The following is a 16,606-nucleotide window of genomic DNA, read 5'->3' as shown; positions in this document are numbered from 1 at the left end:
TACTTTCTTAACAAGCCGTCGTTTTATGCATTGAAGCACGAAAGTAGCTGCAAAGTCAGTGTATTTGTCCGCAAAGTTTGGAAATTAAAATATCGAGATTGGTGTCATCCTGAGAAGAACAGACAGACAGACAGACAGACAGACAGACAGACAGACAGACAGACAGACAGACAGACAGACAGACAGACAGACAGACAGACAGACAGACAGACAGACAGACAGACAGACAGACAGACAGACAGACAGACAGACAGACAGACAGACAGACAGACAGACAGACAGACAGACAGACAGACAGACAGACAGACAGACAGACAGACAGACAGACAGACAGACAGACAGACAGACAGACAGACAGACAGACAGACAGACAGACAGACAGACAGACAGACAGACAGACAGACAGACAGACAGACAGACAGACAGACAGACAGACAGACAGACAGACAGACAGACAGACAGACAGACAGACAGACAGACAGACAGACAGACAGACAGACAGACAGACAGACAGACAGACAGACAGACAGACAGACAGACAGACAGACAGACAGACAGACAGACAGACAGACAGACAGACAGACAGACAGACAGACAGACAGACAGACAGACAGACAGACAGACAGACAGACAGACAGACAGACAGACAGACAGACAGACAGACAGACAGACAGACAGACAGACAGACAGACAGACAGACAGACAGACAGACAGACAGACAGACAGACAGACAGACAGACAGACAGACAGACAGACAGACAGACAGACAGACAGACAGACAGACAGACAGACAGACAGACAGACAGACAGACAGACAGACAGACAGACAGACAGACAGACAGACAGACAGACAGACAGACAGACAGACAGACAGACAGACAGACAGACAGACAGACAGACAGACAGACAGACAGACAGACAGACAGACAGACAGACAGACAGACAGACAGACAGACAGACAGACAGACAGACAGACAGACAGACAGACAGACAGACAGACAGACAGACAGACAGACAGACAGACAGACAGACAGACAGACAGACAGACAGACAGACAGACAGACAGACAGACAGACAGACAGACAGACAGACAGACAGACAGACAGACAGACAGACAGACAGACAGACAGACAGACAGACAGACAGACAGACAGACAGACAGACAGACAGACAGACAGACAGACAGACAGACAGACAGACAGACAGACAGACAGACAGACAGACAGACAGACAGACAGACAGACAGACAGACAGACAGACAGACAGACAGACAGACAGACAGACAGACAGACAGACAGACAGACAGACAGACAGACAGACAGACAGACAGACAGACAGACAGACAGACAGACAGACAGACAGACAGACAGACAGACAGACAGACAGACAGACAGACAGACAGACAGACAGACAGACAGACAGACAGACAGACAGACAGACAGACAGACAGACAGACAGACAGACAGACAGACAGACAGACAGACAGACAGACAGACAGACAGACAGACAGACAGACAGACAGACAGACAGACAGACAGACAGACAGACAGACAGACAGACAGACAGACAGACAGACAGACAGACAGACAGACAGACAGACAGACAGACAGACAGACAGACAGACAGAATTTTGAATTTGAATATTTTTTGAATATTTGAATTCTACCATCGGACAATTTCCCTTGTGTTTATTGACTAAAACTATGGGAAGCTATGGGAAGCTAGCGACATTACCCTCACTTTTTATATCGGGTATGTTTGAAACCGCTTTCCGGGCCGATGCCAGAGGTAGTGCACAGCTGCGCCACTAAAATTACATAATTTTCAGGTTTCAGCTCTGTTTTCAGCTCTGTTATTGTCTCGCACTTTTAATATTTAAATCTGAGAAGATTTAAGATAGAGGGCATCCGCTGGCGATGTTTTGTTTCATGGCATTTGTTTGTGGCCTGCCATTCGCAAACAGACAGACAGACAGACAGACAGACAGACAGACAGACAGACAGACAGACAGACAGACAGACAGACAGACAGACAGACAGACAGACGGACGGACGGACGGACGGACGGACGGACGGACGGACCCACCCTCGAAAGTGTGTCAAGTATCCTAAGAATGCTAATCGCATTAAAAAGTAAAAGTCGTCGTCGTCGTCATCATCATCATCAACAACAACAACATCAACAACAACAGCAGCAGCATCAACGACAACGATGACGACCATGATGACGGCGGCGACGGTGGTCACGAAGACGACAACAACAAAAAATATGGCAGTTTCGACATAAGGGCGAAGCAAACAATGGGACAGCAACGTGTTAGAATATTATACGAAGTGTAAGACTTGCAGCTGCAGTGGCAGCACGAACTGAAGTAAACGTAAGCTAAGTGAAAACGAGCTATTGTGCTCGAGGTCCTCTATTTGAATTCTACCATCGGACAATTTCCCTTGTGTTTATTGACTAAAACTATGGGAAGCTATGGGAAGCTAGCGACATTACCCTCACTTTTTATATCGGGTATGTTTGAAACCGCTTTCCGGGCCGATGCCAGAGGTAGTGCACAGCTGCGCCACTAAAATTACATAATTTTCAGGTTTCAGCTCTGTTATTGTCTCGCACTTTTAATATTTAAATCTGAGAAGATTTAAGATAGAGGGCATCCGCTGGCGATGTTTTGTTTCATGGCATTTGTTTGTGGCCTGCCATTCGCAAAATTCTGAGGAATAATTTTGTCAAGAGTATAAGACCTGATATGAGCAACTTTAGAGATAGAACGGTGTGTCAAATAGCCCGCATATAAAGCATGTTCTACAACACGGCATGGAATATCGTATATACCTAAATATATACGGAACCTCAAGGCGGCGTACGGTAAATATTCGCTTGCAGTGTCCATATAGTTGTTATCGCAATAATTGTAACAGAACTCGTGCCTATTTAAATGTTAGCCTCATTGGCTATGGTTTGTCGTATACACAATTTGTCAAAGGCACACACAGTTTATAACCGAAACACACTTCAAGCTTTCTGTTGGGGTTCCCACTGACTGTTGAGCATCCCATAGTACAATAACGTAATGAAAGAGTCCTCCTAGCCCGCCAGTGCTGTGGTGACCCAACACGATGTAAGCTACTCGTATATACCAGTCAAAGTGAAATTTCGTCACACGCCGCTTGTTCTCTAAACTTTCGTCAAAAATCTACACCGATTTCTTAGTAGAAATCTAGTAAGTGATATAACAAACAACACTGGAGCTGAAATTAAAAAAAGTTATGGGAGGAGTAAAGTTGACATTGTTGACATGTACACCAAAATAAACCCACATAAATACGTTGTACTCCTATTCCCGCATGTGCCGGTATCTACGGTGCTTAAGTAAATAAATGAAACAATCTGTTTAATAGGTAGCATGACGTCGCGGATTGAAGTGCACCGGCTGTGTGCTATCTAGGAGGCGTTGGCGAAGCGTCTGAACGCGCTCGCTCGTTCCCGAGGAGTTCATGACTTTAAGGACCGCTCAGCGGCGTTCAATGGGATAGTCATGCTTTCGCATTCACAACTTATAAGAAGGCGTCCTCAGATTTTTCCCGTTTATTCATGCATCAGTACCGTCTGGGAGTTGCATTGAGCTCAAGAGAGAATACAGTTGGTGTTAGCCAACTTATTTTGCTTTGCACAGATCGAGCTGAGACAGAAACGGAAAGGCCACGGTGCGGAGGGCAAAACTTCCCAGTAGCAGCAGTGTTGTTTCAATGACACGCGCTGTCTCTGTATGCTCGGCTCGGCGAGCTCTATTTCTGTCCATTATGTGCGTCTAACACGAACGAACTACTAAGGAAGCGGGTCCCTGCTCTTTCTTATCCTCTTATCAGTCGCGTAAACAACGCTCTCACTTGCGCAGTCGCAGCTTGGAACGGTTCAGCGAACCGACATGACTCATAGTGCTGTCGCTAGCTACGTTAAGAGGTACGCTTACACCTTGGGAAGCTTTAAGAGCTTGCATGCAACAACGGGCCGCTTGTCTCGAACGCTCTGGATGACGTACAGCTTGCGAAGGCATTTGATGCCCACTTCCCAGTGTGATGCCGTCACTACTTATTTCTGCAGCCGTGACTTTTCTCACCGCCCTCGCTTTGGCTGACCCCATTGACAAGTCGGGTACGGTATAATCTTTTCCCTTACTAGCACAAATAGATTACACTAACTACATTTGCTTGATGAACGGCGAAAAAGCTGCGTCGGTATTTCTTTTGTCCTTCAGCCTTTGACTGTTTACCTTGTTGTGCAGCAAAGAGTCTGAAAGAAATGGAAAGCCTTTGTTCACCGGTTCTGTTGACAAACTCTGCACCGTGAGTATGCGCACGAACATTGCATTTGTTTACGTTGCGACTATCATGAGCTAAGGTTAGCAATAAGAAAAAATTAAATTGTAAACGTTAACTTTGCAGGCGATAAAGACATTGCAATCCATAACGCGCAACAAAGCTTAATTTATTCATTTTTGTGAGAAAAGCATACGTTTCCGGAAAGGCCACATGATGTGGTGCGACACTCACACCGGGTCAAAAGCCCTCAACGAGACATTGTTCAATTATCACGAGAGAGTGCATTGGCAATCTATCGTGAATGCTTGTATGGAAAAAACTTACAACCTGAAACAATGCCTTTCTAAAAGAGATAAAAGAAGGCATAAAAATACGATGTGCATCTGTGTGAGCCTAATAAGGAGTGGCCGCTCTTGTTTCTCGAGTAAACAGCAACTTATCACATTGGGAATGTTGATGATAAATATACCTCCAGCCTATTGACACTTTAATTTGTTGAATGAACGAAAACATTTCGTCGGGTGAAAATATTCTCGACAGAAATCAAACGGTTCGCTACAACACGGGCAGCAGTAATTTGTGTAAAACTAAGATAGAAAAGAAAAATAAGATACCCAGCGCTTCCCGCATAACCTGAGATAGGCCACCGAACGAAATATTGTTACGGTTTGGGCAGTGCTTCTGAAAAAAAATGTACCCAGAAATATCCTCTGTCAACACGGATAAATTAAAGTGGTTACATTTCATATCTCACATGAATGACAGTTCACATTAGGTGCTCTGTGCGCTTTGTGGAATGCTCTAATGTGTGCTTACGGATCAAGGATTACCTCCCGGATTTCCGTAACGTTGACCCAACATTCAGTCAAGCAACACGTTTGCGTTCCGTTGTTGCCAAAATGTGGCAGCTGCATCCTGGATTTCAAATTCTGAGTCGCAAATTCATGCTCAGCAGCAGAACGTCATAGCCACGGAGCCACAGCGACGGGCTTAGCGTTCAACGAGGAGTCCACAACTCGAACACTGTAACGTATTTAGCATCGAGGAAATCATCAGGTACATGTTTTATAGACTACCAAAAATAAAACGGTATTTCAATTCTCATGCACTTGCGTCGGCATGTCTTACTTGTAAGGTTATACGAACCACGTTTTCCCCATAATGCAAGCACTTCACTATTTGACTGGTGCGCCTGAAGAGTGTATAGGTTACAAAAAATTATAGGTGTTCAACACTCATTAGAACTTGGAACTTCGAGCTCAATGGCGCTGAAATATTCTATCGGACAGTAGCAGAATGCTGCAGTCTGACCTATTTTGGGGTCCTCGAAAAACGAACCTTCGCCGTTGATTAAAGCTTCCTCCCGATCAAGTGGCTGAAGATGGAAGAACCACAGGTCAATTAGCTTTCGTATCTTCTGTTCTACAGTCAAGACGGCCAAATTTCGACTGAAAATCAGTTTTTCTAGGGTAGCCTCCTGCTCACACTGCAAATTTTGGCCAGGCTGCACTTTATTAGCATTAATGTTTTTTTAATTAATTTATTCATCGCCGGCCGAGCACTCAAGAGTGTTAATAAAACACTCTCAAAGTGGCAAGCACCCGTATATAAGAGCGTGCTGGCTGAGCAATCAGCGAAAGGAAGGTTCCTTTTCATGAACGCTTTATGCTTTGTGCAAGTAGCGGTACCGAGCATACGGTGTTCTTTTTTTTTTACTTCGAAAACCACTTAAAAAAAAAGCCTATAAAAACTAAATTTCTCGAATCGCATCATTACAGGTAAGTTGTCTGCCATGGCGTAAATAATTTGCAAGAAAAAAAAACAAAAGAAATCAATTCAATAAATTAACTAATCACACGAATACGCTTCCTATGTGACAAACATTACGGCACAGGTTTGTAGGAGAAAGTTTCAGGGGATGATCATGTCTTGTTCCGTGTTTCTACATTTCTAAATGGCCATATAAACCGGATTAACGGGTGTCAAATTATTTGTTCAGTTTACCCGATTATGCTCGCGTCACTATGATGCGCGTCACATGCGTGCAAGCCCCCTGTGACGTATAGTTGGGTTCCGGAAAATGAAGTTTCGCCGCAGTAGCCTAAAGCGGCCTGTCATACCCCTGCTGCTGATGTGGCTATGGATCAAATCGCTAGTTGCGCAAACCACCAATTAAAATAAGCTAGTGGGATGAGGGATGTGCGACGGCAGCTTCACTTTGCGCCGGACTTTTACGTCACAGAGGCGTTAGACGGAGAGCCTCGCTTCGTGGTACTGCTTGTGCAATCAGGAAAATTGATCGAATAATTTGACGAGAGTTATTTTAGCCTATGTGGCCATTTTTAAACGTATAAGACTTCTAACTAGACCTTTAGGACGATTCCTTTCAACTTTTTGTTATAAACATGTGCCGTGCAGCTTTCCACTAAGAGGCTAATTGTGTTAATTAAGATAATTAGATTATGTGCTTTTATGTTCCAAAACCACAATCAGATTATGATGCAAGCCACAGAGTGGTCCTAATGACTAACTTTGACCACCGGGTGTTCATTAACTTCTACAAATGCACAGTAGACAAGCGTTTCCTTTTCTTTTTTTTTTTGTCATTTCGCCTTTTCGAAATGCGATCACCGTGGCCGGGAATCGAAGCGGCGACCTTGTGCTTAGCAGCGCTACGCCATGGCCACTAAGGCACCACGGCGTGTGCTAATTAATGTAGTTAGTTTAATTAGTGCATTACCATGCGATGTCTTCCCGAGACGATACATTATTTGTTCTGACGTCTTTCGAGTAAAGTTTGTAGGTTTCTAAAAAAAAGTGCTAAAAAAACAGAAACCTGTATCTTGCTTGAAAGAACAAACATTCCAAGCGTAAGAAAATCACGGGAAAAGGCCACTATATGGTTTAAGGAAACAATATTAAGTTTACTCCTCCGCAAGCACCTCTGAATGTGACAGCAAATCCAAGCAACGAAAACCAGCTGCTTTTGATATGGCAAGCGACATTCGATAGCTCATCAAAAATCCTCAATGTGTAGTAGGAGGTACCGCTCTTGCTCAGTTAGGATTATTGCAGGGTCAATTTATCCGTGCGATTCAGCACTGGAAAATTCCGTCAATGTGGCCAAGCTACATTTTTCTGGTGTGTCCGAAGTCAACGTGTTTTTTATAACTGCACAATACGCCTCCTCAGCTCTGACAAACGATGTAGGCTTAAAAAAAAAGGACATTGTATATTACGCACCTCTAGACATTCCGCACAGAGTTAAATCTGAAGTCGTGCGCTTAACATATATACTCCGCGTAGTTATCACCTGAAAGATAACGTGTTTATATCGCATCGCCCAACGCAAATTTCTATATTAAACTGCTAGTTTTGGTTTCGGATGTCTGAAGTGGTGCCCTTTGTAGCATTCTGCTAATAAAGTGGACAGCAATTTTTTCTTTACCCGCCGGGGCGTTGTAGTTGCTTGGGCGTTGCGCTGCTAATCCCGAGGGTGCGCGACCGAATGCCGGCTGCGGCGGCCGCATTTCGATGGGGGATAAATGCAAAAGCACCCGCGTACCGGGCATTGGGTGCATGTTGAAGAACCCCGGGTGGTGAAAATAATTCCGGAGTTACCCAGTACGGCGTGCCTCATAACCATATCGTGTTTTTGGTATGTAAAACCCCAGAATTTACTGAAATAATTTTTATTGCGATAGCAATCATATGGACACTCCAGGCGCATTTTTGCCATCGCTGTCGGCGTCGCCGTGGTGTTTCGTATGAAGTCGAAGGGCGATAACACTGTCGCGGCGCACCGTATGCTGTATGTGCGAGTGAAAGCACGGGAGGGGAGCCGACATCGCGGCTCAATCCGGCGCGCGCGAGCGAGTAAAGGGGAGAGCAAACGCGCCGTCTTCCGTCGGAAAGCCGTGGGGGATGGGAGGGAGGGGCGGGGCGCTGTTAGGCTCCGCTACCAACTGTCTATTTCGCGACGGGGCGCAAGGTGAACTTCGCACGCGAAACGGAGGAAAGTGGGGAGGCAGCGCGGGCGTGGAGCAAGGGGGTAGGCGGTGGGAGACGGCTTCTACTCCACCAGCAACTGCGTACTTTGAGCGACGGCGCGCGGTCGCGCGCCGTACCTTGAAAGTGATCTCCAGGCGGCTAATGCCTTTGTGCGTGCTGTTCTCTCGCCTCTGTACGCGTTGAAGCGATAAACAGCACGAGGTACACTTCGCTCGCTGCTGCTGCCGCGCTTGCTCACGCCAGCCTTTGGACAGCGAGTGTCCGCGGTCATCGAGTGTGATGACTGCGCTAACACCATGCTTGTTAATTCAGTTAGTAAGCGAATGTTCCCAAGTTTATACAGCCGATAAAACTCCATACCTTACTTCGTATAACTGTCTAGTAATTTGGTATCGCAATCAATGCTTCGCCTTTCGGGCGGAACTGCGACTTTTTTTGTTTGCATGGACATTTTTTTTTCTTATGTGGACTTCTTTAGAACACACAGCGAACTTGCATTTTATTTTCTCCACAGGTGAAAAACCTGGTTGATGTTCGAGCTTTCAAGAAAACGCATGTATTTGTGACCAAGGCTCAAGGGACTAAATGTAAGTATGGAGAAGTAAACAACAGTACTATAACGTTGACACATTTGAGCACAAATGACAATTTTGTAAAACGTGAGCGGTTGAGGAAGTTTAGAATGTTTGCGATGAAAGCCATACGCTAACAATTCGGTTGCAGTGGCTTATAAGGGGTGGTGTAAGGGGTGCAGGACCAGAAAGGCTGTTGACGACAGACAAGGTAGCAAAGTAAACGCTAGATTGTACTAGCAAGCGGAAGGCCCAAATATGATAGCGTTACAGCTAGTCGAACAGAGAATCAAGAAACCTAGACTATGAATTACAGTTTACTTGCGGCTCGGACGGACCGAAGATACTCGCCTTGGGTGCTTACTGGCTATGGTGTTGGGCTGCTAAGCCCGAGGTCGCGAGATCGCTTCCCGGCCACAGCGGCTGCATTTCGATGGGGGTGAAATGCGGAAACACCCATGTACTTAGATTTAGGTGCACGTTAATGAACCCCAGGTGGTCCATATTTCCGGAGCCCCCCGCTACGGCGTGCCTCAGAATCACGTCGTGGTTTTGGCACCTAATACCCCATAAAAATACAGACCGAAGATGAGGATACACTGTGGTTCAGTAGTAAATATCAACCAGAGAATCTAAAAATACAACGACTTGACACAACACACGCACGCACGAACTCGCGTCATGTTGACGGAATGGAAAGGCGGCTTTGACGTCAGAAAGGGAGAGTGCACGAAAACGCCCCCTGAAATCCCGCTGATTCAGTACGTTAAAGAGTGGTATTCCATGTACGCGCGTTCAGAGAGACACGCCGCGACAGAAGTGGCCTTAACAGAGAGAGTGCGCAGAGCACTTTGAAAGTACCGCGCTGTGATTGACGCACGCGCACACGCACTATTTGGCGGCGTGCGGCAGAAGCCGCCATTTCAAACACTGCGTACGGGCCGGTGTGGGTTCTCACAATCGATCACGCTGCTCAAGCACGCGCATGCATAGGGCAAGGAGGGTGAGTGAACAAAAGCAGGTTCGCGCATACGCTAGAAGAAAAATGAGCGAATGCAACGGGCTAAAAAATGTGCTACTGAACGTCCCTTTGACGTGATTTTATCAGTATATATTTAGAGCCTAAGTTAAAATAATGTTCACTGCTTCGGAAGAATTGTTTCGATTACTGTTGTATCGACGGGACCAGCTGACAGCGTCAAGCAAACTCGCTCAGCAGGCTGACGCTGAGGGTAAGGGCGTCTCTATAAAACAGAGACATCAGAGAAACCAAACAAAGCCATGGCGGCAAATTGTCGAAGAAACGCATCATTTTCGCTTTCACGGTATAAGACTTCGCAGTTTACACTTGTGCTGTAATAAGTTAATTTCGTGCATTGCCTCTGTTTTCGAAAAGTACTTTTCCCGGCAGCGTTGTGCCATCACAGTAATGTAGCCTAATAAACTGCCTAACATCAAGTAGAAGACGCGCAGAACGGGCTTACCACCGCAGTGGAAAGCTGGATGACTACAAGACGGCACAGAAAGTTCAGTCAACTTCGCGCAGACGCTTACAAAAATTAGGCACGAGAAGATGGCGAGAACACTGCGCGTCGTTGTCTCCGTTTACTCCAGTTCGCAGAATATGGTCCGTTGTCCGATCTTTAAGTGGTTCACTTACCCAGAGCCATCCCTTCCGAGCCCTTGCCGTAGCTCGAAGCACTCCGGAAACATCTGTTGCTGACGAATTCTGTCAACTTATATCCAGACCAGGAATTCCGTTTACTTGCCTACAATTTGCAAGTTCGACAACACTAGCAGAACAGAAGGTTCGTGCGTGCGTTATGTCACAACATCCTCAACTTCACTGTGAGTTTAGCTTAAATGAATTGAAAAGTGCTGTTTCGTCATGCCGTTCAAAGAAAACCGCAGGCCCAGATGGTGTTACGTATGTGATGTTAAAGAACCTAGGTCGAGTAGGAAGAATGACTCTTTTGGAGATATTTAATGATATCTGGATAAGAGAGACTCTTTCGGATTCATGGAAATTAGCTCGGGTAATTCCAGTGCTAAAATCAGGAAAGACTCCACTTTGTCTTGACTCCTACCGACCCGTCAGTCTCACAAGCTGCTTTTCCAAACTAATGGAGAAGATGATAGACAGTCGACTGCAATGGTGGTGTGAACACACAAATGTGTTTTCCGACCACATGACCAATTTTCGACAAAATCGGTGTACAATGGATGCAGTATTGGATATTGCCACATGCGTCGAACATGAACGAATTTGCGGAAATGTGACAGTAGCAGTATTCTTAGACATTCAAAGAGCATTCGACACTGTAAGTCACATACACGTCCTTGCTGGTATGTTAGAGCTTGGCCTACACGGTCGAACGCTGCGATGGGTATCAAATTTCTTGAGAGATAGAAAAATATTTATGGAAACAATTGAAGGAGAAAGTAATTATCACAGCATCACGCAGGGCGTTCCGCAGGGCAGTGTTCTCAGTCCGTTTTTATTCAACTGTGCCATGGCAGCTTTGCCACAAAAACTCCCGTCTGGTCTACAGTAATATCTGTACGGAGATGACATCTGCATATGGGCCTCTGGATTTAATACACAAGACATTCAAACAACGCTGCAAGAGGGTCTTGATAGTATCGACACCTTTTTAAGAGAAAGAGGCATGAGTCTTTCATACGCAAAGACAGCCGTACTTCCTTTCACTAGACGACAGTTGATTAATTTGCAACTTAGGCTTAACGGGCAAACTTTGATGTTTCTGAAAGAGCATAAATTTCTTGGAGTTATTCTTGACCGCCAGCTAACGTGCGCTTTACACATCCGCGCAATTTAAAAGCAAACAAATGCAGTAATAAACGTACTTCTGCGACTCGCAGGCACAACGTGGGGGGGATCAGTCTCTTCGCTATTACAAGTTCATAACGCAATCATAAAACAAAAAATTGCTTACTCGGCACCTATTCTCCATGGTTTATCGCAAACGTCTGAGGAACGTCTTCAACGTTTACTAGCAAGGTGGCTACGAGTGTGTCTTGGGGTTCTGCAGGCTACCTCGGTTCTTTAGTAATTGCTGAAGCTCATCACCCCCATTTCCAGTCATACGAACGGTTGAAACATGCCGACATATTTATCGCATCTTAACCCAACACGAGAAGCATCCATTAAGCCTCGCGCTCACCGAAAGAAACAAAAGCCAAATTCACGATGTTGTTCGAGAACATAAAGCATTATTACCAAGATTTGAATTATGCAAAGTGGATGTTAGTTACCCTCCCTGGATGTTAACATGCCCTAAAATAGAATTATCGGTTGACGGGATTAAATCTAAGAGAGACATGTTCATAGCAGCCGCACAGCAACTGGCACTCTTCCCAATTTACTCATTATATCCCCAGTACATCCACGTTTATACAGATGGTTCGTGTCATAAAGATTCCTCGACTTCAGCATTCGTCATTCCACATTTACCGCTAAAGCAAACATTTCAATTATCCCGCGAGACATATTCCACCATGGCAGAACTATATGCAATCCTGTGTGCTTTGCGTTTCATAACATTGAAAAACATTCGCAAAAATCGGTTATCTTTAGCGATTCGCAAGCCACTCTCACATTACTACAGAGCAATAACAAAAATTCTTTGAACACTTCGCTATTGTATGAGACGCTCAAAGAACTCACAAAAGCACGCGCAATGAGCCACGTAATTGCATTCCAGTGGATTCCTGAGCACTGCAATAATCCTGGTAATACTGCAGCGGACACAGCTGCGAATCGAGCGCACAAAAACGCAGAGACAACCAATCTTCCCCTATTGCGTAGTGAAGTCCGTCTGATCATGAGACAGATTTCTTGTCGCCTAAGCAAAACGACTTGGTTTGACCAGCGAACTAAAAACTCCGAGTTAGACCCATGTGTAAACTTATCAGTGCCGGAAAGTCTAAGAGACAACAGAAAATTTGAAACATTGGTACACCGGCTGCGTCTTGGTACTGCATTTACGAAACACTTCTTGTACAGGAAAAAACGTGTCTCTAGTCCGCAGTGTTCTTGTGGCCATTCAGACGAAGATGTGCATCATCTTCTTCTCGTGTGCACGAAATACGATACACAAAGAACTGTACTGCAAGCTAATTTGTTTATATTAGCTTGGCCCATGGCCAACTGCGGGCCTTCAAAAAAGAGCACTTCTTGCTCTGAAAACGTTTTTAGAGGACACCAACATTTTGGGAAAATATTAAGTATCAGATGATCCGAATACACTAAATAAGTTACATAAACGTTGTTCGTGGTTCATAAGTGGTTTATGTGGTGATCGCAACTTTTTCGCAATATGTATAATTCTGTTCTGTACTTGCAGTGTATTACGTGTGTTGTGTGATTTGGCTGTTCAAAACATCTGACTTTATATATGCGTACGTGGACTGGACTAATGCACAGAACTTTGCGACTCGTGTACTGTTGGACTGTATATTTTTTATTGATCCGGTGTTCTACTGAGTGTTATATTTTGTGTCGATATTCTCCCTTTTTACGCAAATTTGTTTCGTTTGCCAAGTGACAAGGAGTAGCCGGTGCCACCATAAAGGCGCCAACCTCTCCTAACATTCATTTCAATAAAAAGAAAAAAAAAACTGCAGATCTGGACGAGCTGGAATTGCGAATCCACTGTAGCTATAGATGCCGAAATTCCGACCAGGGCAAAAATGACTAGAACGTACTAGTAGACTCTACCACAGGGATTACAAAACTATGGATTACAGTAGATAGCTACTAGAGATTACAGAACAGCAAAGGAGCCCGTGCTTCCGTGAGCTACGAAAAAGAGGTTTCGAATAGTCGTATATTGTGCGATTCAAACCACTGGCGTGGCACATATTCTAGTGCATACACTATTACCACAAAATCAAATGCGAAATTAAATACGACCAAAGGACGTTGTTGCGTTTCCAGGCTCACCTGTATTTGTAACAATGCGCTTATTTCGGTTTTAAAACGCACACTTGGGACTAAAATACGCTTGGGAATCGGCTACGGAGCGATTTAAGGTCGTACTCAGGCAATCACGCCTAACGGGCGTTCTTATCAGTTTTCTCTTTCCTGTTCGCTTTTCAGTTCATGCTTATGGTAGCCGACCCGTTAAGCAATCAGAGATCACTAAAATTATGAGGGTTGGATTGTGTTCATGACACGGGCGACAGCATACACATTTCCAGGCGTATGCATTGAACATACTTGAGCGGGTAACTAATGTGGGACACGGAGGGTCTGTCACTTGAAAGTGCCTGACGAGCAGGAAATGCTACCTCCGACTATCCTCAATCTCAGTACTCACTGCTTTATAGCCTGCCTGAAAATTTTTTTAATTATGGAGTTTTACGTGCCAAAACCACTTTCTGATTATGAGGCACGCCGTAGTGGAGGACTCCGGAAATTTCGACCACCTGGGGATCTTTAACGTGCACCTAAATCTAAGTACACGGGTGTTTTCGCATTTCGCCCCCATCGAAATGCGGCCGCCGTGGCCGGGATTCGATCCCGCGACCTCGTGCTCAGCAGCCCAACACCATAGCCACTGAGCAACCATGGCGGGTAGCCTGCCTGATACTCGAGTGATCATATGCGCAATTAGGCCGGGCTCTGCCTCGGTAAAGTGGAGATGGAAGCTGCGTAAACAGTCAACAAAAAGAAGGGGCATTATGCCTGGTGCCTATTATGTGCAACCTTTCCCAGAAAATCTTCTCTCGCGTGCCTCAGGTCGTTTAGTACGAAGCTAGTAATATGGCAGGTATGACATATATACTCAAATCACGCGTAGCGACAACAAATTAGGTTTATGTTACAGGTGTCTTTCTGTTTCTTCTTTCAGTACCAACGCCTCCAGCAGCAAAAAAGAAAGGCGCGATGACTTTGATTTACTTATGTGGGTCTTAAGTTATGTATTCCTGCTGTATACACCGGTCAAAGATGAACTGTTTGAAGCTAACAGAATGGCGCCTTTGATTTGCGTTTTTTTTTTTTAGTGTGTGTTGCTATCTTGCAGTGCGCTGAAAAACTGAAGCGTGCTCAAATGGTATAAATAAAGACAGATTGTGAAATGACCGTACTACCTCATAAAACCCACCTCGAAAGGTCACCACTATCACGTCAGCCTTATGGTCATGTGTCATAGTAAAATCTCCAACTTAACGCTTTGTCTGACGTTAAACACAAGCTTATTCTCATAATCTACCTGCTTACTACAAATTAGGTGCCGCAAGCATCGTATATAAACGATAAGTCAAATAAATTATTATTGTGTGCATGGTTCTTGATAATATATTATCGAGATGAAAATGGAAGTTCCACGGACCACCGTGATATCATTCTCAAGTAGGTGGACTGTTTATTTTGGGCACATCGACCACTTTTATGTAACGCCACGTTGACACGGCAGCTAAGCCTGACCCAACGAAGCTGGTGGCTTGAGCCCCCGTAAGGCGGCCTCTTTTCAGGTTAGCGCTGAAAGATTGCAGTGGTGAGCGCGGATAGAGAGGATATAACGACAGAAGAGTATGAGGACGAAGCAGGATGGCGCGTTGTGGGGAGAGGAGGATGTGCCAGCGAGCAAACGAAATCCTTCGGAGCCAAGCATCAGGCAGTGCGCTTCTCAAGCGAGAACGCCGTCAATAATAGGTGGAGCATCAATAAAACTTCCGTTGGGGCTAGTTGGACACGGTATTTTGAAGGCAAAAAATTCAGCGCAAAACCCCGCACAACCCACAATGAGGAGACGGGACAAGCACTGGCGCTGACTAACAACGGATTTATTCTTCTTGCGACAACATTCTTCTTGCAACATTCTGTTCAGTGCCACAGCGAGAACTTTTGTCTTCTGTTATTTCTTGCTTTGAGGAAAACGGTGCGACTGCGTTCCAGAATGATTTCGGACTGTCAGTGGGGAATTTCGCAAGTCTTTTGGAATATTACCTTAAGGTAACCTTTATTGTTTTTTATGACGTACCAGCCTTTTCTACAAAGGAATGGCATTTGTATTGGGTCAAGTGTTGCTCCAGTTCTCCATATTTTTTTTTAGCTAGTGTAGACCGGTCTTTAGAATACGTTTTTAACGAGCGGAATGTTTTAGGATTTTTTAGGTACGTTGATGATTTTTTTGTGTTTTTAATGTATGACTCATCCTACCGGGACATGGTTAATAAGGTCTTAAATGATTTTAAGCAACACGGACAAGTACCTGTTTTTACTAACGAGCTACCTCATAATAATATTTTGCAGTTTTTGGACCTTACGCTCGAGGTACGCGATAGACATGTGTGTTGGGCTTACCAACCTCATGCACAAAAGGAGCTTTTGACGTTTAAGTCGGCTCATTACAAAGTTGTAAAACGAGGAATTGCCTTCTCTTGTATATGGAATCGGCTCTCGAAAAAAATCGTGTGTGCATAAAATGCACCATAGCTTTGATGATCAGGTGCACCGACTTTGGGTAGCAGGTTTTCCTATGTAGCTCCGGACTGCAGTTGCCGAGGCCCTTTCAGAAAAGGAAAAGCGAAAAGAGGGCGACCGTTGAACGTGAAACGTTCAGACCTGTGGTGGTGCATTTCTTCATAAGGTCTTCACTTCAGTGTTCATAAGGTATCTTCACTCATCAACTCAAGAGAGTTGCTAGCAGGCATGGTGTCCCCCTGGCG

General features: G+C 45.0%; 1 protein-coding gene and 1 long non-coding RNA gene across 7 annotated transcripts in view; one reads left to right on the top strand and one right to left on the bottom strand.

Moving 5' to 3' along the window:
* The window catches only part of LOC129381127 (sulfotransferase 1B1-like), a 337,139-nt gene that overhangs the window by 146,688 nt on the left and 173,845 nt on the right, over window positions 1-16,606 (bottom strand). The window lies entirely within an intron of this gene.
* LOC126548439 (uncharacterized) lies at window positions 3,914-15,017 on the top strand. Its single transcript, XR_007602916.3, has 4 exons — window positions 3,914-4,158; window positions 4,289-4,349; window positions 8,851-8,923; window positions 14,785-15,017. It is a non-coding gene; the product is annotated as an uncharacterized lncRNA (long non-coding RNA).

This window comes from Dermacentor andersoni, chromosome 1 (assembly GCF_023375885.2).
Source record: "Dermacentor andersoni chromosome 1, qqDerAnde1_hic_scaffold, whole genome shotgun sequence".
NCBI lineage: Eukaryota > Metazoa > Arthropoda > Arachnida > Ixodida > Ixodidae > Dermacentor > Dermacentor andersoni.
Note: the sequence above shows the minus strand (reverse complement) of the source record. Positions and strands in the feature narration are given on the sequence as shown.